Here is an 18,715-nt window from a genome sequence, read left to right as displayed (position 1 = left end):
ATATCTCAACTATTTACATCTCTGTCTAAGTACTCAAGATCCAGGCCTTAATCATTTACACCATAGGAGATTTTGTTAGGCTGTAGGAATTTTAAAAGAGTGCACTTCGTATCAAACCTATGAGCATTTGAGGCATATACATTTGTCTCTCTGACCAATATACTTCGAAGAGTCCATAATCGGGACTTCTCCGCCTGGCCCCGGTAAGTTGTCACATCCTCATCTCACTACAGGAGCTGGACTCCAACAAAATGACTTTCTGAGGGTACCACCGTTAGTAAGTAGCTGAGGCCAGATCTGAACTCAGGAAGATGACTGGCTCTGATTTCTTGCCCTGGGGAAAATACATAGGCGCCTAAAAAATAATATGAACTTCTTTAAAACTGAAACATCAATCTCTGCAAAAGACCATGTGTGCAACTTACATAAGTAAATAAAATAAAATTACTTAGTGAATAAGAAATCCAAAGAGAGCCGGCAGTGGGACTGGGGAGGACACACTATTTCATTTTTAATAATGGGATACGGAAAAGGCAGTTTGCCAGAAGTTTGATAGCTTATGAACACCAACTGTGGCATTAAATTACAAATGGGTATATGGATTAGAGGTAAAAATCTATAACAATTTAGAGGAGCAAAGAGGAAGTTACTTTTCACATCTATGGATAGGGAAAGAGATCGTGACAGAACAAGGAACAGAGAAAATCACAGGAAATGACAGGTTCATTCTGCTTCTATAAAGTTGCCCAAAGTCCTAATGCCGAGAAAATAGGAAGCAAAACACTTACCTGAGGAAACAGACGTTTGTAGCAAAAATCTCGGAGGGGGGCTGCCTATGCAAGATGGAGAAGAAACGGATTCCCACTTGCAGGATCAAGAATCCTTCTCCCCTAGGTCAAAAGTACGGAAAATGTTCAGGGGAAGAAACCCAAGCTTTCAATACCCTAATGACAGAACACTCTCAAAGCCCTCATCAGGAGAGAAGGCCGCATTAAAACAATTCTCTTCTCTCAGCCGGGAAACCATTTATATTCAAAGGCTAAGGGACCCATCCCCCTCTTTGTTCCACAGAAAAGGTGCATGGAAACATCCCTTTCATCAGAAGCCAGTAGAAACCAGAAGGACTACAACAACAAAATGCCATTTAATTCAAAGCCTGCATACAAAAGAGGGGACCTGGAGAAGGGAGGGGCAGAGATCCTTTCTTAAATTCTTCCGAAAGGAAAGTCTTAAAGCGTCTTTATGTAAAGTGAAGAAAGAAACACTTTTAAGAGAAAAGATGTTAAAGGCGAATTATTCTATAAAGGGAGAGATCCTGAGGAATAAGATCACCCCTCCCTCTTTTTCTGAGGACTCCATATTTTAGCTTGGATTTTAGGACGTTAAGCTCTGCCTGCGGCCGCAAACCTTTCCGTGCCCTTTGATCCCCGAGGTCAGACAGGACAAAAGGATGGAGTGGAAAGCCCCGATCCCCCGGGTTGTCCGAGTTCCGAGCCTCCGGCCAGGCCTGGGCCTGCAGGGACTGGGAACAAGAGGTGGAAGCGTCCATCGGAGACCGGGGAGAGGGAGGGTCCCCAGAGGGGGCCCGCAGCCGGCCTCCGCCGCACCCCAGCTTCCCACACAAAGGTGCAGATGCTCCCGGGCCTTGTAGCCGCCCTCCCCCACACCTACCGGGCAGGAAGGAAAGCCGGGCGGGGAGGAGGGGGCTTCAGGGAAGGGCTGGGATGGGAGAGGACAAAGGGAGGGGCTGCGGCGGGAGCAGGGAGGGGGCCCCCTCACTCACTGCGGCTTAGGCGCTCAGGACCCTCGGCTCGGTCCGTCCGGAGGACGAGGGTAAGACGGGGGACGGAGGGGTCGCTGTGAGGCGGAGAGGCAGGGCCTGAGTGAGGGGCGCACAGACCCCCCCGCCGCCCCGGCCCCGGCACATCCTCACCTCCAGACAAAGGAGACTGGCATTGAACGGAGGGTGGGAAGGGGCGGCCCTGTGACGTCACCTGCGGGGGGCTAGGCTCCTCCCAGATCGGGGGCAGGGGGGAGAGAGCGGGGTTCAGGAGAGGGGAGGGGGCGCTGGGACATTAGCCCGGAGCTCTTGGGAGCCCCCCCCATGTGGTTACTCTGGGCCCTCCTCACCCAGCCCCGCTAGGGGGGGGCCGCAGCGCCTCTCCCACCCGGAGGGCCCGGCGCTGACCAGGGTCCTGGGTCCCGGGCCGGGCTGCGGGGCTGGGAGCGGGACGGCCGCTGAGCGCGGCTTGGGGAGGGGGGGGCGGCTCTTTTACGGAAACTGGTTGGGGGAGAACAGGAGGCGGAGGTCAAGGAGGGGCCCGGGCTCCCCTGAAAGGAAGAGCACAAAAGCTCGGCAGCAGCTGCGAAGCCCAGGCCTTGGACGGGACTTGGATTCCTGAGAGCCCCCAGAGCAGAAGCAGAAGGGGGGGGGAGCGGGAGGAGGGGGACAGGGCAGGGGGTCTGGGCGAAGGGCGGCATCGGCTCTTTTGTCCAGGCCTGAGATCAGAGAGCAGGAAGGCACAGAGGGCCACCAAGGCACGCATGCGCACCCGCCCCCTATTCATGCTTGTGTCCTCTGCACTGAATTCTAGGCCAGGGAAACCTTCCAGAGCCTGGACACAGGGTGCCACACCCGCCTTTCTGGCCCAGTCTCCTCTGCCACGTGACTTCATCCATTTCCCCCTAAACCTATTCGGGAAAACCGGGTCCAGAATAGTCAGTCAATACAATTCTGGGAGCAAGTGTCAGGCACTGAGCGAAGTCAATGCTGGAAACAGAAAGAAAGGCAAAAGGCCGTCTCTGTGCCAAAGGAGCTCAGTTGTGGGGGAAATGAGCTGCACACCACTTTCTATGTCCAGGAAGGAATAAGCAGGGGAAGGGGCTAGAATTAGGGGGTCAGGGAAGACTTACGTACAAGAGGAATCTTCTCTGGGGTGTGAAGGATGCCAAGGAAGCCAAGAAGGGGTGATGAAGGGCCAGAACATGGAAGGTGGCGGGGACAGCCAGGGAAATGCTCCCGCTCAAGGGACGTCGTGCATTGCCCTTTCATTCATTCCTGTATCTCCTGAAGGCTCAAAGCATCAGCAGGGCGATTGAAGAAGTCATTGGCTCCTGGCACAGTACAGGAAGCACAAAGCCAAGCTCTCTCCCAACTCCCCTTTAAATTCACGGCTCATATCCAATTCTTAAGTGGAGACACAAGAAAAGATCAAGGTGGGATACACGTCTAGCCCAAGACCCCGTCCGAGGCTGGAAGAAGACGTCTCGAACCCGGGCGCTGAGGGTGCCCTGCAGCCCATGTGGATGAAATGCCATTCATGGGACAAAGTGGTGACAGCAGAAGCTACAGATCCTTCTGGAGCTCAGAAGCCAGAGACAGTAAGGGGACCTGGCCATTTGTCAAAAGGAGATTTGACCCCAGTAGCAGCTCCGGATGAAACACTGGAAGCTGTTTGGCACCCACTGGCTCCTACACACAGCGGGGTCCCAGTCCTAGGGAAGAGTACTGTGGGGCAAGAAGGTACAAGCATCTGGAGGAACTGTATCCTTTGTGATCACCAGGATCAGGGGCCCTGAGGACCAGAATTGCTTGAGGTTGTGACAGAATACAGCTTCCGGAGAAATGTGGCAGAAGCCCTGAGGCCACTAGGCCTTGGCAGTGCTGTACATCCATGCCATGCTGGCTGCCAGATAACGATCTGTTGGTCAGAGATGACAAGGTTTCTGAGACAAATGGTGAGGTGCATTCCAGACTACTCTTCAGTTTCCACTTCTAAACCATAAAATTCAATATTGAAATGCATACCAGACAAGTAACAAAATTCAGTATCGAGGTGCATAATAAAATCAGCACAGCAGTGATAAGAAGCACCAGATCTCTCTCTCTATTCCTATAAATGTATCTTCTTGCTCCTGGTTCTTGGATAAAATCCTTTTGGAACTTAATCTGCTTTAATTGCCATTACAATTACAATAAACTTTGGGCCTTGACTTGGAGATGGTTCCAAGCCACCAAACACTTTTGATACATCTCGCTACCCTCGTCTACCACCCCAAACTTTTAGGGGCTCCTTTTGAACCTCAACGGTTGTAAGGTAGCAGGGACCATATGTACCTGTACCCATTGCAGTCTCAAGAGATCAGAGCTACTTCCTAAGAGTCATAGCACAGAGACGAAAAGCAGTGACCAAACCTCAGCCAAATCACGTTACCCTGCAACCACTGAAATGCAGAATTAGTTGTGAAAATAGCACCAAGAAAAAGGCTGATGATTCAGAAATTGCATTTCCTAAAGTACTCCCACTATGGAAACAGAAAACCTTAACATATATGTAAAGTCAAATGAATAAGCTGGGAAAATTAGCAATAAAAATGAATGTAAAAAGCTACAGTGGAGACAAGGAACAAACATCAAGACAAACTGAAAAGGTCAAAAAGAGATAGCCTAAGATAAAAATAATCAACAGGAAATTCTTGTCTGAGGAAAGGTTACAGGAGATAACTTGAGACACAAATGATTAAGAGAAATTCTTGTCTTATTTACAAATCTCTCCAGAACCCCTTGGATAACATCTCTGTGCAAACTTTGTTTTATGACCCTGGTTATGTATAAAATAAATTTCTAAAAATGTACTCCTGGCGCTCGGTTTATCCTTGCCTTGTACCCTCCAACTGGTGTCCCCTTGTTAGGCAGTTTGGCCTTCCTAGAGGCCAAAGGCCTGTCTAACCCTTTACTATCAATACACACTTTGTTTTGATACAGCATTGATAGCGAATTAATTCTGTATCCGGACCTGCCCTTGGTTACTTTGGGGAAGGAGAGAGAGAGAGAGGTATTCAGATTAGCAGAAAAAGAGCTGATCCATCTCGGTTTAGAGCCTCAATTTCTCTTCATCAAAACCAGTATTAAGAAAGATGTCAGACAAAACAAAAGCAAGAAGAGGCCTACTTCAAAGAGCTAAGCAAGAAAAATGCATGTTTTGCTTTAAAATATCATAGGAAAACAATGTGGTGGCAATACTAAACACATATGCAAATCACAAACCTTTCACCTTCTTAAAGGAAAAGTTAAATAATTACAGCAGGAAATATTCTAATTACAATAATGGGTGACTCCAACTTTGCTCTCCCAGAATTAGGCAAATCTACATTTAAATGAAATGAGAAAGAAGTTAAGTAGATGAAAAGAAATGTAGAAAATTTAGATATGATTCAACTTTGAATAAAATTGAATGGAAATAGAGAGAAATATAACTGTTTGCTCAATTGTACATGGGACCCTTACAAAAACTCACCTTGTTTTATGGCACCTTACAACCGAATGGGGAAAAACAGAAATCTTCAATGCATTCTTAAAGATTACAATGTGATAAAAATGACATTCAGAAATGGATAAGCAAACCTATTAAAATTAAGCAAAAAGGAAATAATCCATTTCTAAAGACTAAGTGGGTCAAAGAGCAAACATCTCATTTTATTAAAGAGAATGGCAACAATGAAACAACATAAGAAAATTGTTGCAATGCCATCAAGGAATTTTAGGAAATGGTCTTTCTATAAATCATTACTTCAAAAAACCAAGAAGCAACAGTGAAAAATTAAAAAGAAACAAAGAAAGAAACAGCAGATAAAAGATGTGGACCTGAAATTTTAAAAAAGTCAACTAGAAAAGGAATAAATTTAAAATCTCCAACTAAATACCAAAATGGACATATGGATAATGCTGAAAGTTCTGAAAAGTTAATTACATAATCAAAGTAAGAGATGATTTAAAGGGAAAAACAACAAGAACAAGAACAAAGTAGATAAGCCATTGGATATTTGATTTAAACTAAAGGAAGAAGAAATGAAAAATGAGAAAAGGGTGAATTCATAAGCAATGAATATAAAAGTAAGGTAATTATTAGGGGGGATTTTTGCATAATCACATGTCAAATAACCTATATATCTATGTGAAGTAGATGAATGTGTTTTAAAAATAAAAAAAAAACTGCAAATGTTCATAGAAGAGGAAAGAGAATATTGAAATAACCCCCAACTTGAAAAATAAAATTGAAGAAAGAAAAAAGTGAGTTCCCTTAGATAGCATCTCAAGGAACAGTTGATTTTATATTTAAATTCTATCAAATGTATAAGGAACAATTCATTCCAATACTATGTAAACTGCCTAAAATGTGAGGGAAAGAAGGTGTCCTCCCAAAGTCCTTTTATTACAAAAACAGAGTTTTGATATCTAAACAAGGGAGAACAAAAACAAATTGCCTTCATGAATAGCTATGAAACATTTGAAATCAAATCATAGGAAGAGAGCATACACTATGACCAGTGGGATTTATACTAAGAATACAGGGCTGTTTCAATGTTAGGAAAGCCGGTCCAAATAACAAAACCAACAAAAATCATCAGATAATATCGACAGACACATTAAAATAAATAAATAAATAAATAAACAAATAAATAAATAAATAAATAAATAAACAAATAAATAGATAGATAGATAGATAGATAAATAAATAAAATTTTAAAAAATAAGCTTTTGACAAAATACAATACCCATTCTTATTGGAAAACACTAGAAAGCACAGGACCCAATAGAAAGTTATTAAAAGGATGACTAACGTCTTTTCAGAATTAAAAACAAGCTTTATTTTTGAGAAGAATAAACTTGAAACCTACTAAGTTAGACCAGGAGTAAATGAAGGCTGTTTATTATCACTACAATTATTTAATATTACTACTATATTACTACTAGCTTTAGTAACAGGACAAGAAAAGGAAATTGTAAGAAAAAAATAGGCAATGAGGAGATTAATTATCCCTATTCATAGATGGTTTTCTGATTTACTTAGAGCACTCTAGAAGTAAGCAAGCCCCAAAACTCAGGGAAACAATTGACAACTTTAGCGGAGTTACAGGATACCAAATAAACCCATGTAAATCATCAGAATTTCTACTACCAACAAGACCTAGTGGGAAGAGATAGAAAGAGAAGTTCTGTTTAAAAAAAAAAAAAAAACAACTATAAAAAGAATAGAAAATATTTGGGAGGTTCCCTGGCAAGTCCAATCCTGTGACTGTGTAAAAACAATGAGAAAAAACTCTTTATACAAATGAAAAGAGATCTAAAGCCCAAGAGAAAGGGAGCACCTCATGAGGTTGTGGCATGGCTTTTGCTAACAGGATACATCCTGAAAGGGACATAGCCACATGAGTTAGTTATCTGCAAGGAGAAATAGGGCTGAGAAGCATAGTAGAATTAGGGGAACTACCTCATCACATGGAGCAGGGATAAAGAGAAAGTTACCATGGGTCAGAGTGCCATGGTAGACAGGCCCCCAAAAAGGCAATAGCCTTTTCATAATCATAAATCATAAGTAGATTTGATAGGAAAATTTTAACCTCAAGGAAATGCCTGGAATTTCTGACAGGGCATGGCATGATGACACTGCTCTAGAACTCTATAGAAAAAGTCAGCTCTCAGGGATCTGACATGATCTGGACTTCTGACTAAATGACCTCCTCAAAGGATGCGACCATGGAGCTAAACTGATCACCATTCTTGCTTGCCCAGGGAATAAAGTTTCTCAAGTCTTCTGCAAAGTATACCCAATATTGAAGACCTCATCAATATCATTAGTAAGTCACGTGAGCAAGGAAAATTGTATCTGTCAGATCTGTGGATAAGAGAAGCCATGGAAGGACTTTCTCAAACTGATGCAAAGTGAAAAAAGCAGAATCAGGAGAATTCTATATACAATAGCACCAACGCTCTGTGATGATCTACTATGAATAACTGAGCTATTCTCAGCAATGCTATGATCCAAAATTATTTTGCAGCACTTAAGGTAAAGAGTGGTGCCCATCCCTAGACAAAGTACTGTAGAGCCTGAAAGCAGATGAAAAATGCTTTTTTCTTTACTTTCTTTTTTTCTTGGGGTTTTGTCTACATTTGATTTCCAAGAATGACTTCCAAAAAATGTGTTTTTGCATGATTCTATAGGTATAAACTGCATAATGATGTTACTTGTCTTCTCAACTTGATAGGGGTTGAGGTCCCTTTAATATTGCTCTCTGACTTCCCAACCCCCATGGCTGACCTTGATTCACAAATCCTGGTCAAAAGCACCCTTTTGAATATTCGGGCCCAGCCCCCACTATCTGCTCAGCTTCCCCCAGCCCTCACCTGATCTGAACTAACTGAAAAGCCCGCCAAGAACTTGGGGGTACCGCCCACAATCTTTTAGGTATAAAAGAGACAAGTGGAGCTCTCTCGTTGCAGGAGCCTTCCCCGCCAACACATGGTATCCTTCCGACCATGTAAGGGTTCCTGCCCGCCCAGCGGCCACCTCTGGCCCTGGCGTCTTTCTAACTGAGCTTTACTTCCAAATTTCTACAATAAACCTTTTATTTATCAGTCTAGGTTTTTGGGCCTGTAAATTCATTTACAGGGGACACTGCGCCTCATGGGATTATCTTACTATCTATGCGCTGACAAACAGTGTTCCCCCTTTCCTTTCTGTCATTATTTGGTGGCCCTCCTGGGGACCCCGAAAATTGTTACCCAGAAAACTAACCTTAACCTTTCCAGGTCTCTCAGAACCAATCTTCGTCCTTAGCAGTTCGAGTGGCTCCCAGGAAGAATATCTATGTTCCTACCCTCTTCTCACTCTATCTCTAAAACAGCCAGCACCCAGACAAGGTTTGGGCTGCAAGCAAAGTCTCTCATGGAGACTACTTGCATTTTAGGCAAAAAAGCCCTCCTTTTGTCTAACTCTGTCTCTAGAGACAAAAGACCTTTTTTTCCAAGGAATTTCTAATCCCTTTATCAGCCTGCCCTCAGGCTGGAGTGTCTCTTCTTCACCCCTCCCCCCACCAAGTGGCCATCCCTCTTGGGTCCCAGGTCAGCAGTCTCCTTGATCTCTTCTGGAGGAGATATCTGTGTTTGAGCCCCTCTCGAACTCCACTGTAGTAGTAGCCACGAGGAGGAAAAGTTTGGATCGGGGCGAACTTGAACTTGGAGATGTGTCTCTACCCAACCTCATGAGCCTTCACCTTCGCCACCAGAGAAGCACTGGATAAGATAACATCTTTCCCTTCCCCCATCCTGTCTCTTTTCCAACCTCTCCCATGTGGCTTGGCAACGTGCCATTTAAATACTCCCATCCTGTCCCCTTCTTGGGGTACAGTGGAAAGATTTGGGGACTCTTTTCAAGATCTCTAGAAAAGTCTCCTATTCACTTTTAAAAAGGTACTTTGCCGCAATTCTGAACACCCCTCCCATAGCTTTTACCTGGCTCTTAAAGGCTTCCAGCCCTCTCAGAAAACTAGCTTGTCCCATACATTTTAAAACAGGACTCAGTTTCCCTGATTTAGTCATCCTGCATTAGAATATGCTCTCTAGGATGGATATAGGATTTTAAAACCGCCCATTTTGTTTCCCTAAGCCTCAGGGCATACTTACCTGCTCTCTCTAAAGCCTAGACAGAGAGCAGTTGCTCAAGCCTTTCTCTGTCTCAGGAGCTCCTAGTGCATTTTTCTTGTTTGGCATTCTATGCCCCACTAATAATTAAAAGGTTCCCTTTCTAGTTCTGGTCCCGGCCAGTCTAGAACTTCAGAAAGGAAATCTTTGTAGTTTTGGCTGGGGAACAAAGTTCCGAATCCAGGCAAATTAATTGTTAAGAGAGTGAGAATAGTTTCTTTTGATTTCTCCTTTTTTTCCCCCCATCCTGACGGCAGGCAGGCAGGGGTGAATTAAAGAGAGAGATTGAAACTATTTAAAAAACACTCCATAACTACTTTTAATTTGGAGCCTCTCTAGAATCTTTCTCTGTTCTGACAGTTCTCTTTTACTGCCTCAGTTTCCTTAAGCTGATCTCTACTTCTGGCATTTCAGTCCAGGGATATAGAATAAGAATAGATTCTCCTTCAAGCTGTCTTTTAAGAGAATGGCTAAATTAACACCTGAATTCTGTGTAGAGTTCCAATCTCTCTCTACTCGACCAACCCCCAACTTTCTTTTCAGGAGTCCAGTATCTCCAATTAGGGTCTGACCTTTCTAAAAGCTCCAAATGCCCCCACACCCTACTCACTAAAGGGATGGGTGGATTCTCTGCATTAAGTACCTGTAGCCTCAGGTAAATGCTAGCTGCCTTCGCCTCCTCTTGCCTCTTCTAACAGAGTAGGGAGGGGCCACATGGGATTTCTCCACACCCACTTTCCCCAGAGAGGGTTCTGAGATAGGCCTGCTTTTTAAAGACTCGTTAAAACTGGGGGACTTTCTAAAACTGTTTGACTATTGCTATTTCAGGAAATTTACTAGTCTGTTACGCATGATCTGGTAATTTCTATCAACAGGGGAGGAAGAAAACTGAGATTTCAGCCGGTCAGGAAATTGGGAAAAACTGATGTATTATCTCATTAAGTTCAGGCTGAATTGGAAACTATTTTACTCTTTGCTTAAAATTTGCTAGACTATGATTTGCTGAGTTATGTTTTAACTTTGAAATCCCTTATTCAGTCTTTGGGATTATTCTTTAGAAACAACCAAAATTCAGACACCTGTCCAAGGACTGGCAGTCTCTCTGATCTGTTTCTCCCTCCTGTTACCCCAGTTCCTTAATTATTATTTCACCATTTCGATATTCTAATGGTTTGGGGTGGCCTGTCTTGGTATAATTGCATAATTTGCTCAGAAATCTGTCCTCCCTAGAGAGAGAGAGTGAGAGAGAGAGAGAGAGAGAGTGAGAGAAAGAGAGAGAGAGAGAGAAAAAGAGAGAGAGAGAGAGAGAGAGAGAGTGAGAGAGAGAGAGAGAAAGAGAGAGAGAGAGAGAGAGAGAGAGAGAGAGAGAGAGAGAGAGAGAGAGAGAGAGAGAGAGAGAGAAAGAGAGAGAGAATGAAGCCCTCAACTTCATTTTTTGTGTCTCTCTTGGAGCCCCTGACTTGGGGTGTTCTCTTAGGGCAGCAGAACTGCCTTGAGCACTACTACACAGCAGCAGAAGCTGAGTTAAATGCACAAATGACCACAGACCTAAAGACTGTTCATCCCTGGCTGAGATGCCCCTCAACTGCAGAGATTTGAACAGGGAGGCTTGTGTGTCTCTCTGAATAAAGAATGCTGTTCTATGCTAATAATTCTGGGGTTATCGGGGAGAAACTGGTCCTTGCCACAAGTCCTTGCACTTTCTAGTTTTAGTTTGGTTTGTTTATTATTGTCCTGACTCAGTTATCCTAATTATCCCTGACTCAGTCCTGCCTCAGTTTCCCTGCCTCTTAGTTCTGCAAAACCTCCTGTGTCTCTTTATCAGAATACTTGATAAGATCTTATGTTTCAGAATAGCAGAATGCTTCTCCCATCCCAAGCTATGGGAATCTCTTATCAAGATGCTGTCTCCACTGATTATGTCATCTCTCTAGAGACCTACTCCAATATTGCTCTTGCCTCTATTTCAGTCTTCCTGTTCATGAGGTAACACAAAACCCCCCCACACTCTATCAAGGATATGGGACAGCTCAATTTCCCGGGACTTGATTGATGCTGTCTGGAGCTCTATGCTCAAGCCAAGCATTTCTCATTGAGACGTCATGGCACAGCTTTGTCGAAATAAAAGTTTTTGTCCTATCTCTCTCTTAGGGACGCCTAAAGGGAATGAAGGCTATGGAGTTGGGGTCCCGTTACTGCCTCTCCATAAACTCCACTAAACAGATTAAGTAATCTATCTCCACCCACCTTGATAGGGCTTCCCTGCTGTTAGGACACACCCAGCTAAGCTAGCCCCTTTGAAGTGAAAAGGTTGGGAAAGAGCAATAATCAAACTTAGCCTGGGTTTCTGTGAATGCCATCCATATTTCAGTAGGATTTATTTCTAAAAGTTCAACTGCTAACTTCTTGAATTCTCTTATGTGGAATTAGATATTCTGTATATGATAATATTTGCATTGGGTATTTTAAAAACAAACTGATTTGTATAAATAATGTTCACTTATGAAACATACTTGGATATGAACCTATGGAGACAAATTCCTTACTGTTATCAATATAAGGTTATGATAAATATTTGTTTAGAATTTATGTTCTTACTATTTTAATGACCTAGAAAAAATAACAAAATTCATATGGAAGAATAAAAGGTCGAGAATTTCAAGGGACTCAATGAAAAAAAAGGCAGATGAAGGTGGTCTAGCCGTACCTGATCTAAAGCTATATTATACAGCAGCAGTCACCAAAACCATTTGGTATTGGCTAAGAAATAGACCAGTCGATCAGTGGAACAGATTAGGTACAAAGGACAAAAAAGGGTACAACTAAAGAAATCTAGTGTTTGACAAACCCAAAGATACCAACATTTGGGATAAAAATTCATTATTTGAAAAAAACTGTTGGGAAAACTGGAAATTAGTATGGCAGAAATTAGATATGGACCCACACTTAACACCATATACCAAGAAAAGATCAAAATGGGTCCATGATTTAGGCATAGAGAATGAGATCATAAATAGATTAGAGGAATAGAGGATAGTCTACCTCTCAGACCTGTGGAGGAGGAAGGAATTTATGACTAGAGGAGAACTAGAGATCATTATTGATCACAAAATAGAAGATTTTGATTACAGTAAATTAAAAAGCTTCTGCACAAACAAAACTAATGCAAACAAGATTGGAAGGAAAGTAACCAATTGGGAAAATATTTTTACAGTTAAAGGTTCTAATAAAGGCCTCATTTCCAAAATATATAGAGAACTGACCCTAATTTATAAGAAAAGAAACCATTCTCCAATTGATAAGGATATGAACAGACAGTTCTCAGATGATGAAATTGAAACTATATCCAATTATGTGAAAGAGTGTTCCAAATCACCATTGATCAGAGAAATGCAAATTAAGACAACTCTGAAATACCACTACACACCTGTCAGATTGGCTAGAATGAAAGGGAAAGGTAATGCGCAATGTTGGAGGGGCTGTGGGAAAACAAGGACACTAACGCTTTGTTGGTAGAGTAATGAAAGAATCCGGCCATTCTGGAGAGCAATCTGGAACTATGCCCAAAAAGATATCAAACTGTGCATACCCTTTGACCAAGCCATACTACTACTGGGCTTATATCCCAAGGAAATACTAAAAAAGGGAAAGGGACCTATATGTGCCAAAATGTTTGTGGCAGCCCTTTTCATAGTGGCTAGAAGCTGGAAGATGAATGGATGTCCATCAATTGGAGAATGGTTGGGTAAATTATGGTATATGAATGTTATGGAATATTATTGCTCTGTAAGAAATGACCAGCAGGATGAATAAAGAGAGGCTTGGAGAGACTTACATCAACTGATGCGGAGTGAAACGAGCAGAACCAGAAGATCATTATACACTTCAACAATGATACTGTACCAGGATGTATGCTGATGGAAGTGGATTTCTTCAACATAGAGAAGAGCTAATCCAATTCCAATTGATTAATGATGGACAGAATCAGCTACATCCAGAAAAGGAACACTGGGAAATGAGTGTAAACTGTTATTTTTACCTTCTGAATCCAATTCTTCCTGTGCAACAAGAAATTCGGTTCTACACACACATATATTGTATCTAGAATATACTGTAATATATTTAACATGTATAAGACTGCCTGCCATCTGGGGGAGGGGGTTGGGGGAGGAAGGGAGAAAATCTGAACAGAAGTAAGTGCAGGGGATAATGTTGTAAAACATTACCCATGCATATGTACTGTCAAAAAAAAGTTATAATTATAAAATAAAATAAAAATTAAATTTAAAAAAAGTATCCAAAGTCTTTAAAACAAATAATCCATTACATCATGAGAAGGTTCCAATAAAAAAAACAGTCCCTACATCCAGCAAAATATTTATAACAGCACTTTTTGTAACAGCTGTAACCTGGAAACAAAGTAGATGTTCTCAAGTGGGTAATGGCCAGAGAAGGCAAGGAAACGAATGTTGTGGAATATTACTATATTGTTATAAGAAATGAAGAGTGTGTTGGGTACAGAGAAGCAGAGAAAGATCTCTGTGAAACGATATATATTATGACAGAATATCTATCTATCTATCTATAGATACATCTACATATACCTGGTAAACAAAATCAATTTAAATGGAAATAATGGCAAAGCATAGCAAAAAATGGAAAATACATGTAAGAAAATGTTGAAGACTAAAAAGGATACATTTGAAGACACGATCCCCTGTCCTCTTCAAGGAGGTGAAAGGTCCACAGGTGTTACAGATGTGCATACCTTTTCCCAAATGTATCAAACAGCTGGGGCTTAATTTTCTTTTCCTCCCTAAAACAAAAAATGAGATTTATTCCATGGCATGGCACTCACGGGGAGAGGGCAAAATCCATGGGATACCCTGGTGATGTAAGAAACAGAAAATATCAATAATATCTATTAAATTACAAATATATAATGAAAGGACGGAAGGAGGAAAGCAAGGTTTAGGATTAGTAATTATCAGGAACAGATCTCCAACTATAGTAAAAATCAGAGATTTTGAAACCAATTGTTGTTATTTAGTCCCGTATGCTTTTTTCTGACATGATTTGAGACTTTCTTGGCAAAGACATTGGAAGGCTTTGCCATTTCTTTCTGTAGCCCATTTGACAAACAGGAACTGAGATAAACAGAGTTAAGTGACTTCCTGAGGGTACCACCGTTGCTAAGTAGCTGAGACCAGATTTGAATTCAGGAAGATGATTCTCTCTCACATCATGCCCAGTACAATACATAGGCATCCAGAAAATAATATGAATTTCTTGAAAATTGAAACATTAATTAGTGCAAATGATCATGTGTGCAATGTACATAAGTAAATCAAACACAATAGCTTAGTGTATAAAAAATCCAAAGAGAGCAGGCGGTGGGACTGAGGAGGACACACTATTTCATTTTTTAATAATAGGATAAGGAAAAAGTAGTTTGTCAGAAATTTATTAGCTCATGAAAACCTCACACCAACTATCACATTAAATTGCAAATGGATGTATGATTAAATGTAAAAAGGGAATCTATAGCAAATTAGAGGAGCAAAGAAAAAAATACTTTTCACTTCTATGGATGGGGAAAGAGATTATGACAGGACAAGCAACAGAGAAAATCACAGAAAATAAACGATTAATCCTGCTTCTATAAAGTTGCCCAAAGTCCTAACGCAGAGAAAATGTGAGGCAAAACACTTACCTGAGGAAAAAGACCTTTGTAGCAAACATCTCTGTGCGTGGTTGCATATGCAAGATGTAGAGGAAACGGATTCCCACTTGCAGGATTAAGAATCATTCTCCCCTAGGTCAAAAGGGAAGGAGAGAATATTTTCAGAGGAAAAAACCCAAGCTCTCAACAGGCTTCTGACAAAATACTCCAAATCCCACAGCAGAAGAGAAACCGGCATTAAAACACTCTCTTCTTTCAGTCTGTAAATTCTTTAAATTCAAAGACTAAGGGACCCATCCCCCTCTCTGTTCCACAGAAAGGTACATGGAAACATCCTTTTCGTCAGAAGCCAGTTGTAACCAGAACAACTATATATGTGTGTGTGTGTGTGTGTGTGTGTGTGTGTGTGTGTGTGTGTGTGTGTGTGTGTGATTTAATTAAAAGACTGCATACAAAAGAGAGCATGTGGAGAAGGGAGGGGCAGAGATCCTTTCTTAAATTCTTACCCAAAGGAAAGTCTTAAAGCGTCTTTATGTAAAGTGAAGAAAGAAACACTTTTAAGAGAAAAAATAGTGAAAGGTGAGGTGTTTTGGAAGGGAGAGATCCTGCGAAATAAGATCACCCCTCCCTCTTTTTCTGATGACTCCATATTTTAGCTTGGATTTTAGCACGTTAAGCTCTGCCTGCGGCCGCAAACCTTTCCGTGCCCTTTGATCCCCGAGGTCAGACAGGACAAAACGATGGAGCGGAAAGCCCCGATCCCCCGGGTTGTCCGAGTTCCGAGCCTCCGGCCAGGCCTGGGACTGCAGGGACTGGGAACAAGAGGTGGAAGCGCCCATCGGAGACCGGAGAGAGGGAGCCGGCCCCCGCCCCCCGCCCCTCCCCCCCTCCCCGGACCCGCAGCCTCCCAGACTGAGCCTGGAGCCGGCCCGAGGCACCCCGCAGGTGCAGGCACACGCGGGCACGCTCCCGCCCCCCCCCCACCTCCCCCCAGGGACACAGACGCGGCCACGCCCAGGATCTCAGCCACATTCACGCCCCCCCCCCCCCCCCAGACAAAGGTGCGGATGCTCCCGGGCCTTGTAGCCGCCCTCCCCCACACCTACCGGGCAGGAAGGAAAGCCGGGCGGGGAGGAGGGGGCTTCAGGGAAGGGCTGGGATGGGAGAGGACAAAGGGAGGGGCTGCGGCGGGAGCAGAGAGGGCCCCCCCCCCCTCACTCACTGCGGCTTAGGCGCTCAGGACCCTCGGCTCGGTCCGTCCGGAGGACGAGGGTAAGACGGGGGACGGAGGGGTCGCTGTGAGGCGGAGAGACAGGGCCTGAGTGAGGGGCGCAGAGACCCCCCGCCGCCCCGGCCCCGGCACATCCTCACCTCCAGACAAAGGAGACTGGCATTGAACAGAAGGTGGGAAGGGGCGGCCCTGTGACGTCACCTGCGGGGGGCTAGGCTCCTCCCAGATCGGGGGGAGAGGGGAGGGAGTGGGGTTCAGGAGAGGGGAGGGGGCGCTGGGACATTAGCCCAGAGCAGATGTGAGCCGGCCAACAAGTCATTTCTCTTGGGTCTCATCTCCCTTTAAGAGAGGGGATTGCAGTGCATCTTCCACCTGGAGTTGAGCCCAGCGCTGACCAGGGTCCTAGTTTCCCAAAGCTATGGTTCTGGCGCTGGGGCTGGGAGCAGGGTTCAATGGCTGAGCTGTGCTTGTGGTGGGGGAGGGGCGGCTCTTTTAGAGAAACAAGGAGGGGGAGAACAGGAGCTGGAGGTCAAGGAGGGGGGGTCCTGAGCTCCACTGAAAGGAAGAGCACAATAGCTCGGCAGCAGCTGCATAGCCCCAGTCCTTGAAAGGGACTTGGCTTCCTGACAGCCCCCAGAGCAGAAGCAGAACGGGGTGGCCTGGAGGAAGGGCGGCTCTCGGGCTCTTTTGTCCAGGCTTGAGCAGACAGAGATCAGAATGGGTGGGAAGGCACAGAGGGCCACCCAGGCCCCTATGCCTCTACGCCCCTATTTATGAGTGGGTACCCTGCACTGAATGCTAAACCACAGAAAGCTTCCAGAGCCTGGACAAGAGGGAACCACACCCTCCTTTCTGGCTCAGTCTCCTCTACCAAGTGACTTCATCAATTTCCTTCTAAAACTATTAGTAAAAATCAGATCCAGAATAGTCAGTTAAAATTTGGTACTGTGTCAGGCACTGAGCTAAGTAAATGCTAAGAGATATAAAAACAGGAAAAAAGCCATCTCTCTGGTAAGGTGCTAAGTTATGGCAAAAATAACATGCAAACAACTATGGAGAATCATTGTATGTGCAGGATGAAGTGGAAGTAATAAGCAGTGGGAAGGACCTAGAATGGGGGGGGGGGGGTTAAGGAAGACTGCTTATAGAAGATGAAATTTTATCTAGGTTGTGAAGGATGCCACGAAAGCCAAGAAGGGGTGATGAAGTGTGAGAATATTGATGGTGGTGTGTACAGCCATGGATGTAATGCTGGAGAAACTGAGGCAAGATTGAGATTAGAGAGTTTTTAATATTTTATTTGGATTTCTGAGAGGGAGAGATTGTGTTGGGGGCATGATGCCCCCAGGGCTGAAGTCCAAACCATCCAGCTTTGAATTCAGAGTTCTCAAAGACATATTTATAGCTCTTAGCTTAGGGAGGTAAACAAAGGTAGGGGGTGGAGTTCAAACTCTGGTGAGCTAGAATCTCCAGGAAGGGATCATCAATCCAGTTCTGACAGATTTGGGATAGGTGTAAAAGTCAGGAATTCTGTATGATTGATTTAATCCAACAAGGTGTTAACTCAGTGGAATTGAGAAGACAATAGTTATCTAGTTTAGCATGTGAGTTCTCTAGTTCAGTATGATTGATTTAATCATAAAACAAGGTTTTAACTCAGTAGAATTAAGACAATGATTCTTTAGTACTTAGGATAGTTCTATAAATTGACACCTATTCTACAAGATTGACACCTATGATGATATACTTATAATAGAGTACAGAAGAGCTAAGAGATCTGGGAGAAGAGACAGACTTCAAGAAAGAGACTGTCCTGGTGGCTTAAATAATAATTTGGCTAATAATATTAAATAATAATAACTACTACACTTAATGGGAGGAGGGGGATTATAACACCTGACCAGGTCCCTCTCCCTTCCCCCATACCGCCATGCTTCCCGACCCAATATAGCATAGCTCCATTTAAACTATTAACTGGTTTTGCAAATCAATCATTCTTGTCCTATGTCTTTAAGTAAATATATATATGTATATATATATTTATATGTATATATTTTTAAACTTTATACTTCAAGGTTCGCAAATAACTGACCCAAATTTCATAAAACTTACACATGCCCAACAGAGCTGACAAATACTTAAGGCATAGCTCAGTTACAAATTACCCAATACCTCTAGAAAACAATATACCATCTAAGTAGGAAGATACAACCACAACCTCCCCTAAGTTAAGCTACCGGCATTTTGTTTTAATAACCTATATTTTAACTTAAAATCCCAAACACAGCTTTAAATTCCCAATAATATAACACTACTTTGC

The 18,715-nt window shown here is 43.2% G+C and overlaps 1 protein-coding gene and 1 long non-coding RNA gene across 5 annotated transcripts in view; one reads left to right on the top strand and one right to left on the bottom strand.

Moving 5' to 3' along the window:
- Window positions 1-16,407, bottom strand: part of LOC141548782 (uncharacterized) — a 90,445-nt gene extending 74,038 nt beyond the window's left edge. Inside the window, exons 1-6 of one of the 4 annotated variants that reach the window (XR_012484065.1) lie at window positions 16,387-16,407; window positions 15,195-15,296; window positions 14,181-14,297; window positions 2,918-5,341; window positions 1,784-1,857; window positions 789-890 (exon numbers count right to left, since the gene is read on the bottom strand). This is a non-coding gene — a long non-coding RNA (uncharacterized LOC141548782). Of the gene's footprint in view, window positions 1-788; window positions 891-1,783; window positions 1,858-2,917; window positions 5,342-14,180; window positions 14,298-15,194; window positions 15,297-15,861; window positions 15,877-16,386 lie in introns of those variants that run through there. The other 3 variants (XR_012484066.1, XR_012484063.1, XR_012484064.1) reach the window with 3 other exon arrangements.
- A 29-nt stretch (window positions 16,408-16,436) lies between these two features.
- The window catches only part of LOC141548780 (synaptonemal complex protein 3-like), a 43,539-nt gene continuing 41,260 nt past the window's right edge, over window positions 16,437-18,715 (top strand). The window contains exon 1 of the mRNA XM_074277941.1: window positions 16,437-16,568. The gene's annotated coding sequence lies outside the window, so the exon portion shown is untranslated. The remainder of the gene's footprint in view (window positions 16,569-18,715) is intronic.

The sequence above is a fragment of the Sminthopsis crassicaudata genome, chromosome X (genome assembly GCF_048593235.1).
Source record: "Sminthopsis crassicaudata isolate SCR6 chromosome X, ASM4859323v1, whole genome shotgun sequence".
Taxonomy (NCBI): domain Eukaryota; kingdom Metazoa; phylum Chordata; class Mammalia; order Dasyuromorphia; family Dasyuridae; genus Sminthopsis; species Sminthopsis crassicaudata.
The sequence above is the reverse complement of the archived record's forward strand: the minus strand, read 5'-3'. Positions and strand labels throughout refer to the sequence as shown.